The sequence below is a fragment of the Rhinolophus sinicus genome, linkage group LG16 (genome assembly GCF_036562045.2).
Source record: "Rhinolophus sinicus isolate RSC01 linkage group LG16, ASM3656204v1, whole genome shotgun sequence".
NCBI lineage: Eukaryota > Metazoa > Chordata > Mammalia > Chiroptera > Rhinolophidae > Rhinolophus > Rhinolophus sinicus.
Window position 1 is genome coordinate 34,549,672 of NC_133765.1, and position 13,439 is coordinate 34,563,110.

A 13,439-nucleotide genomic window follows, 5' to 3' on the forward strand; every position below is an offset into this window, starting at 1 on the left:
GCACCTCCACATTCGGGGACTCAGAAGGCTCTGCTTTTAAAATAACCTCTGAACAAGTGTCATCTGTCTTCCAAGCCAATCCCCTGCCGAGGCATAAGGTTCGGGTTACCCGGGAGCGGTGTTATTTCAGAAATCCTTGTCACCTCTTATCATCCATCTTCTCCAAGAATCACAGTCCCAATTGTGCGTGTGTGTGTGTTGGGGGGGGGGGAGGAAAAGCCACCACCAGCCATGCCGGAGGCCACCCGACCCGGCCCGCCGGCCGGCGCCCGCCACAGAGGCCACGGCCAGAGTGCCCTCCATTCCCGCTCGCGGGCACCGGTGCCAAGCGCCTGAGGAATGCTCAGGTGACCCGGCGGCAGCACCCAAAGGCAACAGGTTCGGGCCGGCCTCGGCCTCGCAGGGGTCCGGCCCAGCCCAGACCCCCCCAGGGCCGAGCGGCGGGGAGAGGGGCGCCGGCAAGGGAGCGGCGCAGGGCAAGGAGTCCAAGCTCCATCTTGAGGCGGGCGGAGGAAGGGAAGGCCGGGCTCGGCGCTGACAGGGCCGGCCACTTTTCCGGCGCCCGGTGGAGCACCCCAGGGACCCCCGGCCTCCAGGGCCATCCGCCCCGGGGCTCCCCGGGTCCCTTCAGGGGCGGTCCGGCGCGCGGGACTCACCCCTCACGGACGCCGGGCCCGGCCCCCGGTCCCTGGCTCCGAGCCGGGCTGACCGGAGCGGGCCCAGCAGGGCGGGAGGGGAGAGGTGACGAGGGACGGGGACGGAAGAGGGCCCGCGCCGCGCCCCGCTCACCTCCGACCGCCGCCTCGGTCGCAGCCTTGGTCGCCACCTGCCTCACTGCAGCAGCAGCAGCAGCAGCACCAGCAGCAGCAGCACGGCTGCCGCCTCCCGCCTCCCGGCTCGTCGGCTCGGGGCGGGGGCGAGCGTGACGCGCCGCCGCGGGGGCGGGCGGGCGCGCGCAGCCGGCACAAGACGCCGCGGCGGCTCCTCCCCACGCGCCCCGCCCCCGGCTCGGCGCCCAGCGCCCTGAGCCGGGCGCAGCGCGTCGGGTTCCCGCCGGGGCCGGAGCCCGGGGCAGCAGCGGCTTTGTCTGCACCCGACGCGGCCCGGGAGAGGCGAGCCCGAGGCCCCCCCGGCGCGCCCGCCGTCCGGCCCTCAGATCTTCGGGAGGACCGGGGCGCGGAGGGGGTGTGGGGGAACCCGGCGGGGCCTGCACGGAGGGGCTGCCGTCATTTTAGTTCCGCGTTTTCTGAAAGTGTGTCCAGAATGTGTAAGTCACACCCGATAACTCCATTCAGGCTGGACCGCAGACGGTTAGTTTGGGGCTGATTTTTTTTTTTTTTTTTTTTGCCAGACCCAGGGCGAGAAATTGTTTGAAACAGGCTAGGAGGAGCTGCCCTCAGCAGGTCTAGTCTAGGGAGCATCCTCCCTGCCCTCTTCCCGCAGGGAAAGACCCAGGATGAGGGATCCCTGGGAGGAGGCTGAGAGGAGCTGCCCACCGCAAGCGACGCCTGGGGAGGACCACCTCTGCCCTCCCTTTCCTTCCAGGGAAAGACCCAGGTTAAAAAAATCCCTTGAAATGAGCCCCGCATTTGCTTCGTTAGTTTGAGAAAAGCCTCTTTTTTTCGCCCCAGCCGCCTGGACGGGAGCCCAGGTTACTGTCCCGTTCTCCCGTTTCCCACCACCGATCTCCTTTAAAAGCTTTGAAAGGGACTGGAGGGGAGGCAGCACCAGCCCCCAGGGCGGCCAGCATTTCACTCGCATGGCCATGGCAACCCCAGAAGCTTTGCAGCTCCTGGGAGCAATTTGCAGCTGTCGGGACAGCCCAGCATTTTGCAGCGACTCAGTGGTGTATAAGGGGGGCCTGGGCTTCCTCCTTCTCCCGGGCAGAAGAGAATAATCAGGAGAATGACCCCTTTGCTGACCTTTATTCAAAGCACGGTGCTGCCTGGACTAGGCATGCACAGGGCAGGGGGAGGAAACTACAGTGGAAATGCACGAAATTCTGAACAAAATGAATTTATATGGGGACCCACCTCCCCTCAATTCACGCTTTAAGTCACAAAAAAATTCTATTTCCTTATTCAACGTTACCTTAGTTTGCAAGCTGCGAGGTCACAGTATCTATATTCCTAATCTGAAAGGCACAGCTCACCCTCCACCCCTATCTAAACACTTTTCAGCTCTAACAGGCAGGCAACCTATGTAATTATAGATGCCGCAGAGCAAGGCAAAGACCACTGTTAATGGTGGGTGCAACTACAAACACCTGTTTATTTCTCTCTACTCATTATTTTTAAATGCTGAGATTTTATCATGAGTTTTTTGCATGAATTTTGATTTTTTAAATATTGCATTAAAGTATTATTTCTTGATGACTGAGTTTTTAGCGCCCCCTAAAATTTTGTGAGCAAGGCCTAGCCCCAGCCTTATTACTAGGGCACTGACTTGTTCAGTCCCACAGAGTGGCCAGTTAGGACTACAGTTGCTCAGTCCTACTTAAAAATGAATGTTCACATCCCTTTTTAGATGGAGCCACTGAGCTTTTTTAAAATGCACATCTGTGAAAGTATTAGAACAGCTCAATTGACAAGACTTTGGAAGATGGAGGAAAGTGGCAGAAGTAGAAAGACAGGTAAGAGCTCCCAAATTTTCATTTTATAGAGTGGGAAAGTGGGTAAATACTTGTTGGAGTTTTTTGTTTTGGTTTGGTTTTCTGGGACAAAAGTAAAGGTTTAATGATATTATTCATTAAACCGATAGGGATAAGTGCCAATAATGGTAGAACTGCGTTGAGTGGGACGGGTAGTGGTACTGTAGTCAGAACAATAGATAATGTCTACAGGTGATAAATAAATCAATTTTTAGAGCTACGGAAGTTACTACCAGAAGAACAAAAAGCAAAAATTTAGTGGTCTCTGGAGAAGTGGGGGGGGGGAGGCAAACAACGCTGTTTTTCATTATAAACCTGATATAATTTTTTTATTAGTTTCAGGTGTACAAAGCAACATAATAGTTAGACATTTATATCCCTCACAAGGTGATAACCCCCCTCCCCCAAGCTACTACCCCTCTGACGTCGTATATAGCTGTTACAATACCATTGACTATATTCCCTATGCTATACCCCACATCCTGTGACTATACATATATATACAGAGGGTGCCAAAAAATGTATACACGTTTAAGAAAGGAAAAAACTGTATTAAAATTGTAATAGTCAATATATACCGATAACAAAAGATGAATACAAGTCACATTTGACTTCTGCAATTACAAGAGGTGCTCCAAGTGGTTACCATCAGCGTAATTTTCATACAGTTTTTTCCTTTCTTAGAATGTGTATACACTTTTTTGGCATCCTCTCTATCTATTTAATTATAGTTGACTTTGCATATTATTCAACTTCAGCTTCAGGTGTACCGCGCAGTGGTTAGCGATCTACAGTCTATGAAGTGATCTCCCTGACCAGTTCAGTGCCCATCTGGCACCCTACTAAACCCGATATGCTTTATTTTTTAAATTATGTGCATGCATTACTTTGATTTCTTTTTTAAAAAGTATAAGGTAGTTAAGATCCTCAAACAATGAGTAGAGAATGTTCTCTATAAACATTCTATATCTCCTATAAAAAGGAGTTTGTGGTTTGTTGGTACACTGCTCTGTAGCAGTGATTCTTTGCCAGTTTTCTGCAGTACTCCATTTTTATTATTTTGTTTATTTTCTGTCTTACCCCACCCCTACTTTAATGTAAATTCCAAAAGAGCAAGGACAGTTGACACATTCATTGCTCTAGCTGTATCACCAGAGTAACGCTGGGTCCATTGTGAATTAGTTTTAAAAAGGATGGAGTGTAAGACTTCAGGGTCTAAATAACTGGAGACTTTTTCCTAGTATTTTGTCTTTTTTTTTTTTAAGAACAATAGATGTTCATTCTATAAAATCAAAGCAAGCAAAATGAAGAAAACAACAGTTATAATCCCACATATCCAGAGAAAATTACTGTAAATAATGGTTTTAATTTAATTGACTACTGCTTAGAAATATGTTCAATCTCTCACTAAGATACTAATATTTCTTATTGCCATTCAAAAACAACACTCAATATAAAAATAGTAGCTGGAGAGTACTTTGTAAACTGCTGTAAAGATGTGAGGATTTAGAGAGCTTTTAAAATAGAAAATGAGGGGCAGCTGGATGGCTCGGTTGGTTAGAGCACAAGCTCTTAACAATAAGGTTGCTGGTTCAATTCCCACATGGGATGGTGGGCTGTGCCCCCTGCAACCAAGATTGAAAAAAACGGCAACTGGACTTGGAGTTGAGCTGCACCCTCCACAACTAGATTGAAGGACAACTACTTGGATCATAGGTCCTGGAAAAATACTGTGGTTGCACAATATTGTGAAGGCATTTATTCTCCAATAAAAATTTTTTAAAAAATAAAATAAAATAGAAAGTGAAACAGAAACTGTCATAACAAGAACATTTTAAATTAAAAGAAATACGTTAAATTAAAATTTAAAAAGTACATTTTCTTTTTTTCTTTCTTTTTTGTTGTTGTTTCTGAACCATGGTAGATAGGTAACAATTAAAAATGTAACTCCTAAACAATAGTCCATGATTAAAATGATCTTTATAAAGAAGACACAGGAATTGATTTTCATTGTGCTATTTTTTAAATTACATCTACTTTTATTAGCATTGCTTCATAAACCAGAGTCAAATTAATTTAATTTTCTCATCCAACAAGTATTTTCTGAACCCCTGCTGTGTCCCAGGCACTGTTCCAGGTATTTGGGGGTACAGCAGTGACGATTGAGTCTCTGTCTTCCAGCCTTATCTTTTATTGCTGTCAGATTTACTAAATTAAGGTGGCATAATCATTGTTTCATGAATCCCCCTGGTTTTATGCCCAGGATGGATATAATGCACCAGACCACACCCCTTGTTCATTATATTCAGCTCTGTTAAAAACTGAGGGATAGATTTATAAAGTCAGATAAAAACAAATGTTTAAGTTAACTTTGATGTCTTAGAAAATGTTAACATTTCCTTGCAAAGGCAGGGACCTACTGCTGGTTCATTTAATCAAAAAGTGACTAACAGATCAAGATAGTCTTAAACTGCAAAGAAAAGAAAAAAATAAATAAATCCCACAACGCATGGTGAAGCAGTCATAGACTGTTTTGGACCAAAAAGTAATTTTATCACTGAAACCAATTAAGACTGTTTGCTATGTCTCCTTTATACAAACAATGCTGATGGTAGTGGAATTTTTATGGATTTTTTTTTAAAAAAAGCAAACGTTGAAAGAATGACAAGCTACTAAATTTAAATTCATATGATCACTTCTCAAGGAGAACCATCTTGTGACAACAAGAGCCGTATTGTACACGTTCAGTTAACAAAGAACAATATCAGTAGGGCACCAGACATGATATGAACTGTATTTAGGGCCTTCTAAATAGACTCATGCTTTAGTGTGTGTATAGTTTCATATATGAAGGTTGGATAAAATCACTTCTAAAGTTCCTACCAAAAACATTTTTAAGATTGTGTAACTTTTATCCAGTAAAGCAAAACATTTGTGAAATCAGTGGTTGATACAGCAGGTCTAATCTAACAAATTACTTGTTGAGCGCGTGAAAAGTTGATTCTGTTTTCAGCAAAACTCAAGCAGACTCAACCAAATACATGGTATACACATGTTCATAACAGCACTGGTCCCAATTACCAAAAGGTGGAAACAAGCCAAAAGTCCATCAGCTGATGAATGGATAAACAAATTATGGAACATACAACGCAATATTACTCAGCCCTCCCTCCCCAAAAAAAGTACCGACACACACTACAACCTGGATAAGCCTTGAAACATGATGCTGAGTAAAAGCAGCCAGACACAAAGGATCACATATTGTAAGATTCCATTTATATGACATGTCCAGAATAGGTAAATCCATAGAGATAGAAAATAGACTAATGGTTGCCAGGGACTATACACTTTAAATGGTTCATTTTATGTTGTGTGAATATTGTCTCAATTAAAATAAATACATCAATAAATGAAAGTAATACTAAAAAAAAAAAGTCAGGTAGAGAATGGTTGATAATCAGGTAGGTGGGAGATTTGAGAAAAGAGATTTTTTAACTGGGAGGCAGTTTGGAGTAAAGTCCTTCCCAACTTGACATTCTATTACTTTACAGATTCAGCTCCAATTCTAAGTACTGGACAGATCGCAACCAAAATTAAATTTGGACTATAAGGAAATGTGTACATGTAATAGTCAGCCTCTGCCAGGGCTTGTATTCAAATCCAATGACTAAATTCCATTTAGACACCCTCCAAATGGAAAGGCTCAAACAAAATAGGCAAATTTAACAATCCCCAATCCTACATCCTGGAGATGCCAGATAGTTTTTAATTAATTTCAATTTTAAAATGTTATTACCAGATGAACTAGTTTATTTAACTCTTTAGTGCTAAGTTAACTGAATGGATTTCATGCCGCACAGTCTGTGTGAGTATATGTGTGTGTGTCTTTCCGGGTATACATTTATTACATGTGAAGAAGTCAACTGGATACATTGGGATTAATGGAAGACTCATTAATGGATTTCCTGGGGAAAAATATATTTAAAAAAAGCAAGGTGTGAAACCGTGGACATAATGTGCTATTTTTTTAACTAATCAAAGGATGTATACATATATACAAATGATTAATGGAAGTATTTATTTTAAACAAAATACTAATGCTCATTTCTTCTCTTGTCTTTCGTCATACCTAACCTGACCCTAAACAACCCAAGGCATCCGTTTGCTGTGACTGGGAGGGAGCAAGAAGAGCAAAGAAAAAGGAGGAATTAATATTTAGGTTTGACATTCAAAATAGGATCCTTGTAACATTTTTATTGAGATGTAATTCACATGTCCTATAATTCACCTATTGAAGTGTACAATTCAGTGGTTTTTGGTATATTACATTATTAATTTTTCTAAATTGTGTTAAAAATATATAACAAAATTTGCCATTTTGACCATTTTTAGGTGTACTACTCGGTGCCATTAGTTGCATTCACAATGTTGTGTAACCCAAAATAGAATTTTCCTGAGGAAAAAAATAAAATGGCTTGGTATTCTAGCATTGTCAAGCAAGAAAGGATTATTAAAAATTCCTTTAGCTCCCATTCGTCATACCAAAGGCCTGGAAGACCATAGAGTTTCTGCTGTGATTACACAAGAAACTCCTATCTAACATTAAGACTTAGTCGGGAGACTGGAGATGGGAAGAAAGAGGATGTGGCATAGAAGAAATGAGGAAGGATGCTGTACTTCCAGGCCTGGAAGTTGATGGAGAAAAAGGAAGAGCGGCAGGTGAGGAAGGCAGACCCACAGGTTGAGATCTAGGGCAGGAAAGGGGGCGTGACTCCCAGAACAAGAGCCTTTGTCCCCACCCACGTTTGAGAATGGAAGAAAACCCTTAGGCAGGATGACAGCTCTATGCCAACAGTGTTAAGATGCTTGGGAGGGTGGGGCATGAGGAAGATCCAGTTTGTGCTCCTGGGCCTCCCTTAGACACTCAGTGGCATGAAAGCTGCTTGAGAGCTTTGTGCGTCTGCTCCGGGACCCACTGTGGCAGCATCATGGCAGAGACTCAGCAGTTCCTGCTGTGCCAGCAGTGGAAGGAAGGCTGAGTCAGCAGGAAGAGGCACTGAGTCCTGACTGAACCAAGACAGAGCATATGTTAGGAGCAGATGCCAAGCAAACACTTGGTCACTGAACCAGGACAGCTACTGCTGATGGCCTCCTCAAGATCCTTTCTCCGATTTTTACTTAAGAAACCCCAGTTTGTTATATATCCAACAATTTATGCTCACACAGATTTTCCCTAGGAAAGTCGGCTAGAGGCCCTTCTGGGAAAGCTTTTCTTTCCCTGATAAGTGGAGCCAGACACAGATGTGCTAGCTGGAGCCAAAGCAGCTATGTTGTTAACCTGAGGTGATGAGCATGAAGACGAAAGCCAGCAGGCCAAAGTAGCAGAACAGAGAGACTGAAAGACCAGAATTCCTCTCCTGGGAAGACACCTATTTACGGAGGGCAAATATTTGACAACCAAAAGAGAACTACTGAGAACAATAAAATAAATATTGGAAGGCTAACAGACTGGTTGAAAAGGGACTTTATGAAGGAACTAGAAATGGCTACTGAGGTTTTGTATTGTTTTACTATATGTTGCCTGTGTTTTACTCTAGATTCTTCAGAATGCAGATCACTGATTAATGCTTTATGCATTTGAATTTGCTTTCGGAGGATGCCACATAGTTCTGAGTGCTGCTCCAAGGTAGACATGGATTCAGGGAAAACCAAAAGCTGCTTCTAGGGGACTTTTCTTCAGTGGAGAGTCCTCAAATGACACTTGTACACTCTGTAATGTATATGATATGTATGTAATATATATGGATATAAGCACAAGTAGTATTTTCACATACAAATTATCTCATTGTTCTGGACTTTGCCAGATAAAGTAGTTTATCATATTTTTTGTGTAACTTTCTGCACACCTAGGTAGGTCTCAGGTTGCCAAGCATATGAATTACACACTTTTTCTCCAGTGTCTTCAACCTGTCTGTCTCTACTGACATTGGCATGTAAATCTATTTAAGCTTCTTTATCTTAAGAACAGACGAAACAAAACAAGACCCTTCCTCAACACATCTTCACTTTTCCAGCCAGCCTCTGGGACACGTTCCATATGCCTGATGTCTCTGTTTCCCCACTCAGTTTGGCTTTTGCCCACATTGCTTAGCAGAAACTGTTATTGCCAACATCACCGGTGACAGCCCTGTCCTTTAGTGAACTTAGTGAAATGGCTATCATTGATCACTTGGGCAATAGCAGTTTCAGCTGAGCAGTGGAGGCAAGAATTTGAGCCACTTGACCTCTCAGCAGCCCTTTCACTGTTGGCTATTACCTCTGTGCTATGCTGCAAAAGTAGCAGCAATTATTCATGCCAAATTCCCTAAGGAGAGTTGTGTACCATGTTTCCCCGAAAATAAGACCTAACCGGAAAATAAGCCCTAGCATGATTTTTCAGGATGACATCCCCTGAACATAAGCCCTGATATGTCTTTGGAACAAAAATTAATATAAGACCTGGTCTTATTTTCGGGGAAACATGGTAGATAACCCTCAACTGATTGTCAGAGAACTGAGACCAGAAGAACTACCTTACTAAGCACAGTCTAAATTTCCAACCTACAGAATTATAAGCTAAATACACAGTTATAAGTTGTAATCTACTAAATTTTGGGGTGGTCTGTTACTCAGCAAGAGCTACCTGATACATTCTCTTTCCATATCCCCTTTTCATCCTTTGTTTTCTAGGACATCACACTCTTATTTTCCTCCTTCCTCTCTGGCTGTTCCTTTTCAATCTCTTTTGCAGGCCTCTCTCTACCTATCCCTTAATATTGATGTTCCTAAGGGATCTGTTCTCGTTCCTTCTTCTCTTTCTACCCATCATTTTTTTCTCTGGATAATCTCACCAACTATTTGTCTCCAATTACTCTCTAAATACAAACAATTCCCAAATTGACATCTCCAGCTCAGAATTCTTGACTTTCAAATTAGCATATACAAATGAATACTGGACATCACCACTTCAACTTACTCAATAAATATTTGGTTGTGTCATAAGTACAAATTACATACATTAAATTTTTACTCCTGAGTCCTCCTGTAAGCTCCTTATTTCCTTAACTCCTGTCTACATCCTGTCTACAGTCACCAAGTTCTGTCAATTCTATCAAATTTGTTGTAACTCCATCTACTGTTCTCTGTCCTTATTGCCAGTTAAGCCTAGACAACCATGAATTATGGGAGAGTTGCAATGCAAAAAACAATGTCCTTTCTTCTGGATAATAGCAATATATGATTGTTGGTCTTCCTGACTTATGTGTTATTACCTTTCAATCCCTTCTCTGCCTTGTTATCACAGTGATTTTTTTTTACTTGTATTTATTTTAAGTGTGTTTTTCCAAGACCCATCAGCTCTAAGTCAAATAGTTGTTTCAGTCTAGTTTTGGAGGGTGCAGCTCACAGTGGCCCATGTGGGGACTGAACCAGCAACCTTGTTGTTAAGAGCACCGCGCTCTAACCAACTGAGCTAACCAGCCGCCCCCAGAGTGATCTTTTTATAAAGCAAAGCTAATACAACTCTCCTACTTAAAATTCTTCCATAGGCCAACCTGCCTTTATGTGTCTCTGAATGTGATATAGTATAAAGTACACAGCACATTCTATGAAGTAGTCTTACCAAAATAATTGAACCTGAATCTAATCAAGCCATTAGGGCCAACTTCTAGTTTACCAAAAAAATATAGGGGCTTGAGGAAAAGTTAAATAAATCCAGAAGGTGGAATATTGTATAGGACAACTGGCCCAGGTTTTTTCAGGTAATCAATGGCCTTAAAAAAAAGAAAGAAAGAAAGGGGACTGCTATACACTGAGTAACTACAAAATCTTGTTATAAGAAATTAAAGACCTAAACAAGTGAAAAAAATGTTTCATATTCATGCATCAGAAGACTTGACATTGTTAGGATGGCAAAACTCCTCAAAGCTCCCCAGATTTAATGCAATTCCTATCAAATTCCCAATTGAATTTTTTTCAGAAATGGAAAAGCTGATCTTAAAATTTATAGAGAATTGTAAGAGACTCTAACTAGCCAAAACAATCTTGAAAAAGAACAAAATTTGAGTACTCACACTTCCTGATTTCAAAACTTAACTACAAAGCTACAATAATCAAAGCAGTATAACACTGGCATAAGGACAGACATACAGATCAGTGGAATAGAATTGAGAGTCCAGGAGAAAAGGCCCTTATATTTAGGGTCAATTAATTTTTGATAAGGTGATCTTTTGCCAAAAAGAATCATCTTTTCAACAAGTCGTGCTGGGATAAATGGCTGTCCACTTGCAAAAGAATGAGGTTGGACCCTCACTTCACACTCTCTACAAAAAGTAACAAAATGGATCAAAGACCTAAATATACGAGCTAAAACTATTTAACTCTTAGAGGAAAACATAGGAGTAAATCTTCATGATCTTGGGTTAGACAATGATTTCTTAGAAACAACAGCAAAAGCATAAGCAACAAAAGAAAGATAGACTGGACTCCATCAAAATTTAAACCTTTTGTGTTTCAAAGGATATCAAGAAAGTGAAAAGATAATGGGAGAAAATGTTTGCAAATCAGGTATCTGTGAAGAAACTTGTATTAAAAAATATAAAAACCCCTTACCATGCAACAGTTAAAAGACATATAACCCAATTGAAAATGGGCAGAGGCTTTAAATAGTTTATCTAAAGAAGATACACAAATGGCCAATAAGCACATGGGAAGATGGTCAGCATCACTAGTCGTTAGGGAAGTACCAGTGGAAATCACAATGTGATAACTTGTCACACCCCCTGAGAAAGCTGAAATAAAGACAGGAAGTAACAAGTTGGCAAGGATGTGAAGAAATTAGAACCCTCATAAATTATTGGTGAGAATATGAAAGGGTGCAGCTACTTTGGAAAACAGTTTGGCAGTTTCTCAAAATGTTGAACATAGAATTTCCACATGACCTAGCAATTCCACTCACAGATAATATGCCCAACATAAATGCAAACACGTTCACACAAAAACTTGTTCACAAATGTTCATATGTTCATTGTAGCGTTACTCCTAAGAGCCAAAAAGTGGAAACAACCCAAATGTCCATCAACTGATGAGCAGATAAACAAGTGGTGCATCCACGCAATGTAATATTATACAGCCATAAAAAGGAATGAAGCACTGATAGACGCTACAACATGAATTTTGAACACATGATGCTAAGTGAAATGTCCAGAATAGACATTTATCAATAGACACACAAAGTTGACCAGTGCTTGCCAGGGGCTGGGGAGAGGAGGAAATGGGAAGTGACTGCTAGTGGATACAGGACTTCTTTTTGGATTGATGAAAAAGTTCTAAAATTGATTGTGGTGATGGATGCACAACTCTGTGAATATTCTAAAAACCACTGACTGGTACATTTTAAAAGGGTGACTTCAGTGTTATGTGAATTATATCAATCCCTCTCAGGATATTAAACACAGCCCAGCATCTGGCACCTCTACCTTATAGCTAAGGACCAATTCTAATTGTTAGTCATTTATGTGAACAAGCGTATCTTCCACTGTATTATGGCTTCAAGTAGTTTAGTCTTTTTCTGAAGTTACTCTTGGGCTTCTAATTTCTTTTTGACTGAAGTCAATGCATCCTGATAAGGTGGTAGTATTTTCAGCCAGTTCTGAACTTCCAATAGTACCTTGCAATAAGCATATGATGTTGATCATGTTCTGCCTCATCTAGCAGCTAATCACACTTGTTCTCTTTCTCAGGACTAGAGGTCTTACTCCTCTCTGCATAAAGGGTCTCGGGAAAGTGCTTTGCATATGGCAGGTGCACAAATATTTATACCAGTTACTGTCTTATTCACATGGATAAAATTCAATTTGTGTCAACTTTCAATGTTATCGAACTGATGTCTATTAGTTATCAACAATCTTGTGACACAAAAACATATGACTTTAAACTTAAAATGTGGTACTTTGGGCCAATCATAAGACAAACAATTCCTTGGGAGAGCAGTCTGTTTTTACAGGTCAAATGAATAAGAGTCGTGTTTTAAAAATTTAGTGCACTAGAATTAGGTTGGTTTGTTAATCTGACTGTTTGACATTGTTACTCCAGCAGTTTCTAATTTTAGACAGTATCTTATTCCACTTTTTTTTTTTCCTATTCTGGAAGTTACCTATTTTTAATCTCAGATATTTCCAAAATATGTGTTTCAAAACAATTTTAAAACATGATGTCATTCAGACTTGCTAGATGGTACAGATTATACTAAGTGATTACATGATACATGAGAATTCTCAGTTAAAGAACTGGAGACTTACAATACTTTGCTTAAAGCATACAGGTTAGTAAAGTAAAAAAAAATAATAATAAAGAATAGCCACAATATTTTGTAGCTCATCCCTTAAAGAGGTGGAATCTCTTTCCCCACCGCCCTGAATCTGAGCTCTTCTTCCTGACTTCCAGTTGTCAGGGGATAAAAAGATCCCAGGTCTTGTGGAACTTAAATTCTGGTGAGGAAGGCAGACAATAAACGATAAGCAAAGTCATTACATAATACGTTAGTAGAAAATGCTATGGAAAAGAATTGATCAGTGGAGATTGAGAATGATTTAGTGGTGTGCGTGCATGCATGGGGTGTGTGTGTGTGTGTGTGGTTTTAAATCAGGCAGTCAAGGTTGTCTCATTGAGAAGGTGAAATTTACACACAGACCAAGGAGGTGAGGGCAACTGGGTTTCAAGGGAAAAGCATTCCAAACCAGAGAAAACGGCC

The 13,439-nt window shown here is 41.5% G+C and overlaps 1 protein-coding gene and 1 long non-coding RNA gene across 14 annotated transcripts in view; one reads left to right on the forward strand and one right to left on the reverse strand.

The window, feature by feature from the left end:
• CLIP1 (CAP-Gly domain containing linker protein 1) overlaps positions 1 to 761 on the reverse strand; it is a 100,837-nt gene extending 100,076 nt beyond the window's left edge. For 4 of the 12 annotated variants that reach the window (XM_074321587.1, XM_074321588.1, XM_074321591.1 and 1 more), the window contains exon 1: positions 657 to 756. The gene's annotated coding sequence lies outside the window, so the exon portion shown is untranslated. Of the gene's footprint in view, positions 1 to 656 lie in introns of all 12 variants that reach the window. The other 8 variants (XM_074321596.1, XM_074321595.1, XM_074321594.1 and 5 more) reach the window with 4 other exon arrangements.
• Positions 762 to 1,127: 366 nt separating this feature from the next.
• Positions 1,128 to 8,332, forward strand: LOC109448528 (uncharacterized). Of its 2 annotated transcripts, XR_012492715.1 has the most exons (4): positions 1,128 to 1,267; positions 2,527 to 2,632; positions 6,805 to 6,869; positions 8,248 to 8,332. It is a non-coding gene; the product is annotated as an uncharacterized LOC109448528 (long non-coding RNA). The 2 variants fall into 2 exon arrangements; XR_002137535.2 differs by lacking the exon at positions 8,248 to 8,332 and having other exon boundaries at positions 6,805 to 6,938.
• The last annotated feature ends 5,107 nt before the right edge of the window (positions 8,333 to 13,439 follow it).